We start from the raw sequence: 10575 nt of genomic DNA on the forward strand, positions 1-10575 counted from the left end.
AATCTCCTGACTCCCTCCCCGAGGGGCCGTGTGCCCCTGCCCTGCGGGGAGGCTCTGGCGTCCGTCTGAGCCCAGGGCCCACAGGAAAGGGTCACCCACACCCCTCCTGTGAGGTCACAAAAGCCAGGGTGGCTCCCACGGCAGGGTGCTGGGGACAGTCTTCTCTGCCGACACCAGCCTGCTGTCCTCCCTCCTCCTCGGTTCCTGCAGATGGGTGGAGAGCAGCTGCCGTGCCCCTCACGGACCTGGGCACCTGGCGAACGCTGGCCTCGGGGCCCGTGGAAACTTGGACGCCCACGATTCTGTCCCCCGAGCGCCTCTTTCAGGCACCTGCTTGCTGGTGTGTTCCTGGGTCCCTGTGTGCTGTTCCTCTTTAAGACACCCTGGCTGTGATGCTCGCTCTGTCACTGGTTTTCACATATCCCCCAAAGCAAACAAACGGACAAACAAACAACTTCACCATGCATTTTGTGAGTTTAAAGATCTGGGGGTCCGTGGAAGGCCCGTAGCCTTCTGCTATGTCAGTTGTCTCCCCCCCCCCAGATTATCCTATACGGAGCGGCTTCCCCCTTCTCCCAAAGCCGGCCCTCCCCGCTATGGGAAAGGGCTGGGGGGGGTTCCCTAACTTTGATAAGAACCATCGCAATTGGCAAAAGAATTTCCCCTAAAAACACAACAGCTGTTTGGAAAACTAAACTTCTGAAACTCACTACACTGACAACTGGCAGACCACCTCTCAAACTCCCAACTTGTCCTGCCAATTAGGGGACTGTGACCCTTCCTGGAAGTTAACAATGTAATTTTCATTTTAGGAAAGAACAGGAAATAGCACTTTAGAAAGACAACCTTAAACTTCACACTTTGACTGCAATGTAGAACGTGTTCACATTAGGAGACTCCGCCTCCAACATTAATGCACCACTAGGTGGCTGAGGTTTCGACTGAACCCCTGGAATCTGGGGACTCATACGCTTGCCCCAGCATATGGTTTAGGGCAGACCTACCTAGGAGGAGCCCTCACATAAGGCCAGACCTGACATGAGACATAAAATGGACAGGACGTATTTTAAGGATTATAGAGCCTGAAAAGACCTTAATGATTCTTTTTTGCAGAAGAGACACTGAGGTTCAGAGAAGTTAAATTACCTTCCCAAGGTCACACAGCTGGTTGGAGGCATCGACAAGGCTAAAGTCCCATTCGGGGCTCTTTCATTTCGTGACTCCAGAAGGCAATAGGGAGTCAGATAACGATGCAGGCCTTAAAATGGATGAATTTTAAAACCCCTTGATAGGACTGAAGAAAGCAAAGGCATGAAGGATTAGAAAGGAAAGGAAGCTCAGATCAAAGAAGGTGGATTGAATTTGGTTGACCCTTGGCGTGTGGATGTTCACGGAACAAGTGAGTCTACAAGAAGGTGGTGATTCCCTGAAGTTGAGAGCAATGGATCCCTCGGCGGGGGATTCAGTTTTGAATCAGAGAGACTGGAAACCTCAGTCAGGAACACTGTCCAGATTTAGCAGACAGGTCAGGAACTCCTAAGGCATTTATGTCTGCAAAATTCGATTTTCAGGCACCAACGGGCTTTTGACTGAGGGCTGCAACCTGGTTTAAACCAGGGTTTCTCAACCTCAGCCCTATTGACATTTTGGGTCGGATAATTCTTTCTTGTGAGGCCATCCTTCACTGGAATTGGTTTAGTAGCGTCCCTGGCCTCTGCCCACTAGATGACAGTAGCAACTATCCCTCCCCCGAAGTTGCGACAACCCAAAATGTCTACTGACATTGCTAAATGTCCCCAGGATGTTGTGTGCTTGTGTGTGTGTGTATGTGTGTGTGTGTGTGTGTGTGTGAGAGAGAGAGAGAGAGAGAGAGAGAAATTGCCCCATTGAGAACCACTGGTTTAAATGAATTAGAGAGGGGCAGACATATATGGGTAGGATTTCCTGGTACCAATGAAAGAAACATTCCATTTCACACCAAGGAGCCAAACAGGACACAGATAACAAATCCTTGTTCCCCGGGAGAGCGATGAAGGAAACACAGAGGGTCAGGCTTCAGGAGGAGGGGGGAGTTTTTCCATGACAGTGGAGAAGATAGCAAGCGTGATCCCAAGAAGCAGAGAGACAGGCACTTGTGGAGTGAGAGGTTGTCCCAGAAGGATGAGGAAGAATGGCACTGCAATAGTTTTAGCTAAAATATTTTCCCCTCTGCCTTCTGACTTGAGCACACGTTTCAAGCCCGGAAGTCTGACACCTCCATAACACGGTCACGGCGCGCTGTCCCGGGCTTATCGGCCACCTTGCTGCTACTGTGTCCGGCTCCATGACCGTGAGCACCAGAGGTCTGGTGAACATGCCTCACTTTCCTGCATTTGTGGAAGCCCTTTCCTCTCCAACAAGCCCCTCTCCCTCTCTGTCATAACACTTCCCATCATCAAGATTCACCTCCAGTGGACCCATCTCCTCATAAAAAGCCTTCCTGTAGGTCCCCAACTGGAAGCAATCTCTCCCTCTCTGGGCCCCAGATCACATCCTACGTGGGGTTAGAATGATTTCTACCCTCGTCTTATCTAGGGCCAAAGTCCAGAGAAGGGGCTCAATGCAGTCTGCTTGAAGGTGACGGTGGGAGGCTGAGGAACACGGGGAATCGTTGAAGGCAGGCTGGGTGTGGCCGAGCGGGGACAAGGCACCTTGGAGCTGCATCACGAACGGCTTGTTTGCAAAGACGGCCTGGGATTTTCTGGACCTGCCTGAGGATCATGGTGGGAACAGCCCCCAGGCAAGGGGCTTTCTGAAGCAGGAAAGCCAGACATGGGAAGACCTCGTGGACTATTTAGGAGAGCGAGAAGAATGAGTCTAAAGGGCTCAAAGTTAGGTAGTCAGGATGCGGGCCTGACCAGAGGGTCCCTGGTAGTTCTCGCCCTCTGGGTGCGTCTTGGGCACCCAGAACAAGCCGTCACCGTTTGTCCTGAAACTAGCATCTTAGATCTGGATGGTACCACAGACAGCAACTGACCCTTCACCCCCACGTGTCAGAAGGGCAGCTAATCGGCGGAGGAGACAACGTGCTCTGGTCACCAGCAGAAGGGCGTCAGAGCCTCCCGGGAGCAGGCTGTGGGCTACCGAGCCCAGAGCACTTCCTTCTTCCCAACTGTTGCCCCTGGAAGGGCTCTGGGCAGCAGAGGCACTTGGTGCTCATTTAGGAGCGGCCGGTGGCCCAGGGCCCTCAGACCCACAGATTAACCCGCTGGGGCCACAGGCCTGGATTCCTTGATAGGAAGGGTTTCAAGGGCTGTGGCTAAGAATCCTGCCTTGGGGGCGAGGAGCGTGGGGGACCGGGGCTACTCCAACACAGCGCCTTCCTTAGAGGGTTGTGAGGATTAGTCGTGAAAAGCCCTTAGGACAGTGCCTGGCTCACCATAGGCATGTTTTTTATGGTAGTTGCGATTCCTTGGAGGAGACTAAGGAACCAGGCAAGGAATAGTGGACGTGGAGAGGAGGGGATGGGGCCGGGAGCTACACACTCCCGAATCTGGACCTTAGAAAAGCTTGATTGGGAGCAGTGGGCAAGGCGGAAGGGAGTCGGGTGGGTTGGTGGGAGCTTTAACTACACGTGAAGTGAATTCGAACATTTTTGACCCGAGATTACCCCGGCGAGACACCTGGGGCGAGAAATCTAGTTCATATTTACCCAAAACGGAGTTACGTGGAGGCGTTAGGAGAGGGACTGTGGCACGGGGGATTTGTCTACTACTCGGGACCAGCAAGGTCAGGGAACTCCCTCTGTATTAGTTTCCCACCCGGGGACGCCCGTGGCAACCTGGCGTTCCGGGCCCCCGCCCTCGGGCCCCTCACCATCCGTCTGGGTCGCCCGATCCACTAGGGGGACGCAGCCCGGCGACGCGCCTTTGTGCGCTCCGCTGGCGGCCAGCTGGAGGTCCAGGGTGCCCTCGGGGCGGCTGGGGCAGAACACGGCCGTGTGCACCTCCTCGGAGGCGCTGTGCGGGGCGAAGGCGCTGCAGAGCAGGGTCTCCATGCGGCGGCGCGCCTCGGCTGCCTCGTCGCGCCGGGGCTGCACGACGATCCCGACGAGCGCGGGGGGCGGGCGGTGACCCTGGTCGCGCACCTGCTGCAGGAGCAGCTGCAGCCGCGGCAGCTGAGAGCGCAGCGCGGACGCGCGGCGCGACACTAGGAGCAGCCGCTCGCGGGGCGACGGCGCCGCCGGCGGCTGCCTAGGGTCTTGGCAGCCCGACGCCGCGTCTTCCGCCAGCCCGGAGCCGGAGCCGCAGCCCGAGCCGCCTCACGCTTGCGCTCTTGCGAGTCCCCAGCCTTGCGCCGCTCCCAGGGCTGCTTCTGCGTGCAGCGCTTGGACTTGGCGGCCGGGCAATCGGCGCACCTCCGCGAACTGTCTCCGGAGCGCTTGAGCCGCCGCCTGGCTCAGATGCTGGAGCTGCTATGGCCGCTCGTGGCTCGGATGGATGAGGGCCGAGAGGGCTGATCGGTCGGGTCCTGCTCCAGAATGTTCTGCAGCGTCACACAGCACTCATCCTGCTTCCAGAGCTCGCCCAGCAGCACTACCTGGCCGTGGCCCTCGATGGACTGAGCGAGGGCCTGTTGCTGCGGCTCGGCCTTCCCGTCCCCCGGGGCCCTGGAGGGCTGGGCCCCGGGCTCCATGTCCGGTCCGGCTCTCTTGCCCCTCTGGGCCGGGGCCTCCGATGGCCAAGGGAAAAGCTGCCCTTCCCTGGAGGATGTCACAGTACCCCTGCGCCCTACCTCTTCCTGTCGTGACCAAGGGCCTCTGCCCCCTATTCTTTGGAAATCTTCCAACACAGGGAAGCTGCTGTGGGTGCCAGTGTAACACTGGCAGTGACTAGTTTCGCTATCATTTTGTATGTCTTTGGTGTCAAAAGGACAAATCCCTTTATTCCAGGGATGGATCATTGTGCCCAAGCCTCCAAGTAAAATGGATTTTTGGGCACTCAGGGCATTTAAGAAGCAGGGGGCCCGGATGCTCACTGCGCCTGGAGAGTTTGAATGGCAGTGAGGAAGAGAGAGGCTGGTTCTAGGTGGCTGCACCCTAGGAGGGAGGCCTGGCTGCTGTCTGGGTGATCTGGGAGCCAGAGTCCTGAGCTGTTATACACTGATGGGGCTGCAAGAGATGCTTACGGGGGTCCCCTCAGTTCCAGCCTTCTCTGGGTATGCATTTGAGAAACTCAGTCTTTCCTGCCTCTGTTTCTCCTTTACACCTCACACAGAACACTTCACCGCCACTTCTGGCCACCAAATGTGTGGGTTCCCCCCCCCAGACAATTCTGTATTCTACAATTTTACTCAGTTCTGACACTATCCACCTGGAGAAAGTGTAAAGTCTCACAGGTTAAGGGTGCTGTCCCCCGAGACGGCCCCCCTGCTTCCCCCATGCTGATCCCAAGTCCAGGTTATTACCTGTGCTTCTGACTGATCAGCTGTAAACAGGGGGCTCCCATGACCCCCTCCTCAGGTTTGATTAATTTGCTTGAGTGGCCCACAGAGCTCAGGAAAACAGTTTACCAGTTTATGACAAAGCGATATGATAAAGGATACAGATGAACACCCAGCTGGAGGAGATGTATGGGGCGAAGTGTGCGTGGAGGGGTGTGGAGCTTCTGTGCCCTCTCCAGGTGCACCACTCTCCCCACACTTGTGTTTACCAACCGGGAAACTCTCCAAATGCCATACTGTTTGGGGTTTGGGGAAGGCCTCCTATGCAGGCAAAATCAATTATTAACTCCATTTCCAGCCCGTCTGCCCTCTCTGGAGAATGGGGGATGGGGCTGAATATTCCAAGCTTCTAATCATGGCTGGTCTTTCTGGTGACCAGCTCCCATCCACAAGCCCACCCAGAGTGGCCTCATTAGAACAAAAGAAACTCCCATCATCCAGGAAATTCCAAGGGATCTAGAAGCTCAGTCCCAGGAACCAGGGTCGAAGACCAAATATTTGAACAAGAGATACTCCTACTGTTCATATATATATATATATATATATATATATTCTGTTATCTCACAGGGCACCAGAGGTCTGTCAAAGTGCTAGGAAAACAAAACAAAACAGAACAAAAAGCATAAAAACTCCTTATCTGCCTAGCACATGAGGTGAGCAAAGAGAGTCTGGGGGAGGGAGGACTGAGGTACCCAGGACAGCCGCAGTGACTGGGAACTCAATGGTGGGGAAAATTTTTCCATTTATTATTATTTTTTTTTGAATGAACTTTACCAGGTTGCTTAAAATGGTTTTGAAAAGCATAAAGATTAAAGACTCCGAAAAGCAAGCTGCCAATCAGAAAACTCTGAGCTGGAATCCTGCTAAAGGCTCCGGAAGCCCCAGGCCAGGTAGCCTCGGGAGGACTAGGTGAAGGCAGAAGCCCCCAGCAGCTTTGCAGAAGCAGGTTGGACGGTGCTGGGGGGACTCTTTCTTTCTCCATCCTGGTTTTTCAGCCTTGGCCCAAAGAGACCCAGATCACCCTCCATCTGGACAGTGTTGATGAAAACATTCCAGCCCACTTCCCTTTCCTCAGTGAATCTGAGCAGTCAGAGTCAGGAATTTATTGGGTGCCTTTCTCTAGAACACTGAGTCACTGTCACTGTGGGTTTTTTAAAATTAATTAATTTTTGGCTGCGTTGGGTCTTCGTTGCTGTGTGCAAGCTTTCTCTAGTTGCAGCGAGTGGGGCTACTCCTCGGTGCGGTGCGCGGGCTTCTCGTTGCAGTGGCGGAGCACGGACTGTAAGTGCGCAGGCTTCAGCAGTTGTGGCTCGCGGGCTCAGTAGCTGTGGCTCGCGGGCTCTAGAGCGCAGGCTCAGTAGATGTGGTGCATGGGCTTAGTTGCTCTGCGGCATGTGGGATCTTCCCGGATCAGGGCTCAAACCCATTTCCCTGCCTTGGCTGTGTGACCCAGTCCCTGGGTCCCTGCATTTTAAAATGATGTTAGTTTCAGGACTTCCCTGGTGGCGCAGTGGTTAAGAATCCGCCTGCCAAGGCAGGGGACACGGGTTTGACCCCTGGTCCGGGAAGATCCCACATCCGCAGAGCAACTAAGCCCATGCACCCGCCCCACAACTACTGAAGCCTGCGCACTTACAGTCCATGCTCTACAGCAAGAGAAGTCACTTCAATAAGCTGGCGAACCACACCGAGGAGCAGCCCGCGCTCGCCGCAACTAGAGGAAGCCCGCACACAGCAACGAAGACCCAATGCAGCCAAGAATAAATAAATAAAATAAATAAAAATTAAAAAAAAATGATGCTAGTTTCATCCAGGATGAATCAGACCAGCCAACCCACCACACAGGTGGACCTGAGTGTGGACTCTCAAGATTTAGATTACCGCGGGACATAGGAGGCCCTACCTGGGCCTGGGCTTGACCTGTGCTTTTTAAACCAGTTTTTATCAACAAGTCCTGAACTGGGGAGTGCCAGTTTAGGAAGGACTAGCGGTCCCAGACTCCCAATACACAGATTTGAACTGTAAGGAGGAAGGGTGCTTTCCTCCCCTGCTCTCTCCCCACTGACTGGGGGCAACAGCGGGTCAGGGCCGCCAGGGGTCAGTGCTGTGCCCTTCGTTGCCAGTTCAACCGTCAGGGGAACAGTTATCAGAGGACCCTCGTATTTAACTGTCTGACAGAGTAGATTGCCTTCACCAGAAGGTTAGGACTCAAGTGTCACTGACAAAGGGTCCCACCTGGGCCACGCCCCGGGGCACAGTGAAGCCACAGCACAGGGAGAGGAGCAGAGGGGTGGCAGGGCTCACAGCCCCAGTGGGACCCTACAGAGCAGGAAGATGAGGCTGGAGTCCAGCCATCCCTGCGGTTCTCTGGGCCCAGGCCTTTGGGGGTCTTTTTTGGGGCAGGAGAGAGAGAGAGACCTAAGAACTGACACTAAGGCAAGGGCTCTATGAATTGGTGTTAAAGAGGGAATACTAAGACTCCTGAGCGTACACTTTGAAGGGGAGCAGAATATGCCACCCCAAAACCAAAATGTGCCCCTTTGGCATGTGGGTTACTTTGAGGTGAAACAATCAAGACGCAGCAAGCTTAGGAAAAGATTTTTACCTCTCCCTTAACTGCCTAAAAGATAGGGGTGTTGTACCAGAAAGAGAGCTACGACCGGAGAAAACTTACCAAAAAAATCAGAGAGACTTACCTGCATGGCAGGGCAAACACCTGATGCCAACCGTTTGCTCTTCTCATCTTCCTGTGAACGGCCCTGCCCCCCTCTGGAGCCCCAGGCCTCTATCCCGTTCCTTAGCTTAGGACGGTATAGAAGCCTCAGCTGCCTGACTGCGTTGGAGTCTCGTATTTTTATGGGGGCTCCCGCATGTACAAAATTAAATTTGTTTTTCTCCTGTTATTCTGTTTTATGTCAATTTAATCTTTAGGCCAACCAAAGAACCTGCAACTTTAAACTCTTTCATGGTTCATCCAAGTTGATGTAACAAAGAGGTCCAGATCCACTGTCCTAGAAAGGACGATTATTTCTTCTGAGGTCAGTGATCCAGGGGTGGTGTGAAGGCTCTTCTACCCTCAACAGGTAGCTTCCTTTCCTGTTTCCAGGGCAGCTGGCCCAGGACCCTCCATCTCTCCAGCCGGTGGGAGGATGGAAAGGCAAGAGGGAGGGGAAGGCAGCATCCTTTCTAGGGCACGACTCAGAAGCTGGGCACATCATTTCCATTCACATTCCACTGGCAAGAACTAGCTACGTGACCACGTTGGCTGCAGGGGAGGCTGAGAAATGGGGCCTCTGCTTGGGTGGCCAGGCACCCAGGTAATCCTTTGGCATTTCTATTACAAAAAGGAAGAAGGGGTGAGCAGATACTGGGGAACATTTAACAGATTCTCCTTGGTGTCTAATAATAATTACCCCCATTAATTGAGATCCTTCTACTTGCTAGAGGTTTACTTATATCACCTTTACGGCAAGCCAGCAATGGAGAGAGCACTGTCTCCAAGTTACAGATGCAGAAACCGAGGTTCAGAAGGTTAGGTAACTTGTCCAAATTCAACCAGCTAATGAGTGGTAGGTCTGGGATCTAAATCCAGATTTGACTGGCTACAGATTATAGGTGGCTGCCAGGACACAGTGAGTACCACAGCATCCTGAGGCTGAGAGGTAGGGCTGACCCTCTCTCATACTGGCTTCTGGAGGCTAATCCTGGCTGTGGTGGGTGGTGGAGAAGGGGACGGAAGAGATGGGGGAGAGGGGAGCCCCTGGGACAAGCCCCCCACTTGGTTGCAGAGGCTTCTGGATACACGGTTTTATGGGCACAGTGAAAAAAGTTTGGGAATTCCTATTCAAACCAAATGACTAATCCTTCCTTCCTTTAAAGGTTGGGTAACTTTCTGGCTAAAAAAATTATAAAATAAAATATCTTCATAATAAAGGGATATCAAGAGGAAAAGACTCCAGGAGGAGGGAAGAATAGGCTTTTTACAATTTCAGATCTCATCAAAGCTCTTTATTTCTAGCTTTGGAAAGTCCGGAAGGTCTTGCTTAGATAAAAGGTTGAATCCAGAGGTTTGTAAAATGAGGAGTGAGAGGCTCATAGACAGTCTCCAGGCCTCCCATCCTGCTGGGCCACTTGCTGTTGTATATGGTTGTGATATTAGGATTTCCTGTAAAATTTCATTTGAGGAAATAGTTCTGCTGATAAGTCTTGGGAGCTTCTGAACTAGACCAAACTGAGTAATGTTATGGGTAATTTTTATTTATTTTGAAAAATTATTTTATTAAATATTTAATAAATAATTAAATAATTTAAATAGGTAGTATATGCATATGGCTAGGTTAAAAAATAGGAATTGTGGCTGCTGTTTTGCTCTCTTGGATCACTCTCTCTGGGGGGAGCCAGCTGCCATGTTGTGAAGACACTCAAGCAGCCCTCTGGAGGGGCCACATGCAAAGGACTGAGGCCTCCTGCCCACAGCCACTGAGGGAGCTGCCTTGGAAGCTTTCAGTCCTAGCCAATCTTTCAGATGTTTGGAGCCTGGGGCGATATCTTAACTGCACCCTAATGAAAGACCCCCCTCTAGACTGCTCAGCTAAACTGCTCACTAATTTCTGATCCTCAGAAAAGGTGGGAGATGATAATGCCTTATGCTACTAAGTTTTGGGGTAATTTGTTCCCCAGCAATTAGATGACTAATATAATCACCATTCCTAATCCCTGCTCCAACCATTGTAGGAACTCTTCTTCATAAGGAAACAGACTCTTGGAAGTTATGTAATTATTCTACATCTGTTGTAGGCAGCATAATGGCCCCCTGCAAGGTGCCCACAACAATTCATAGGTTGTGTGGATTAATCCACACACAACCTATGAATATGTTAGCTTATTTGGTAAAGGTGAATTAAGGTTCGATGGAATTGTGGCTGCTAATCCTTGACCTTAAAGTAAGGAGATTATCCTGAATTTTTCCAGGCAGGCCCAATATAACCACAAGGGTCCTTAAAAGGGAGGCAGGAGGGGTGAGTTAGAGGGAGATGTGACTATTAGAAGAATGTCAGAGTGCTGGCTTTAAGGATGGAGGAAAGGGGCCATGAG

The sequence above is a fragment of the Globicephala melas genome, chromosome 7, assembly GCF_963455315.2.
Source record: "Globicephala melas chromosome 7, mGloMel1.2, whole genome shotgun sequence".
Taxonomy (NCBI): domain Eukaryota; kingdom Metazoa; phylum Chordata; class Mammalia; order Artiodactyla; family Delphinidae; genus Globicephala; species Globicephala melas.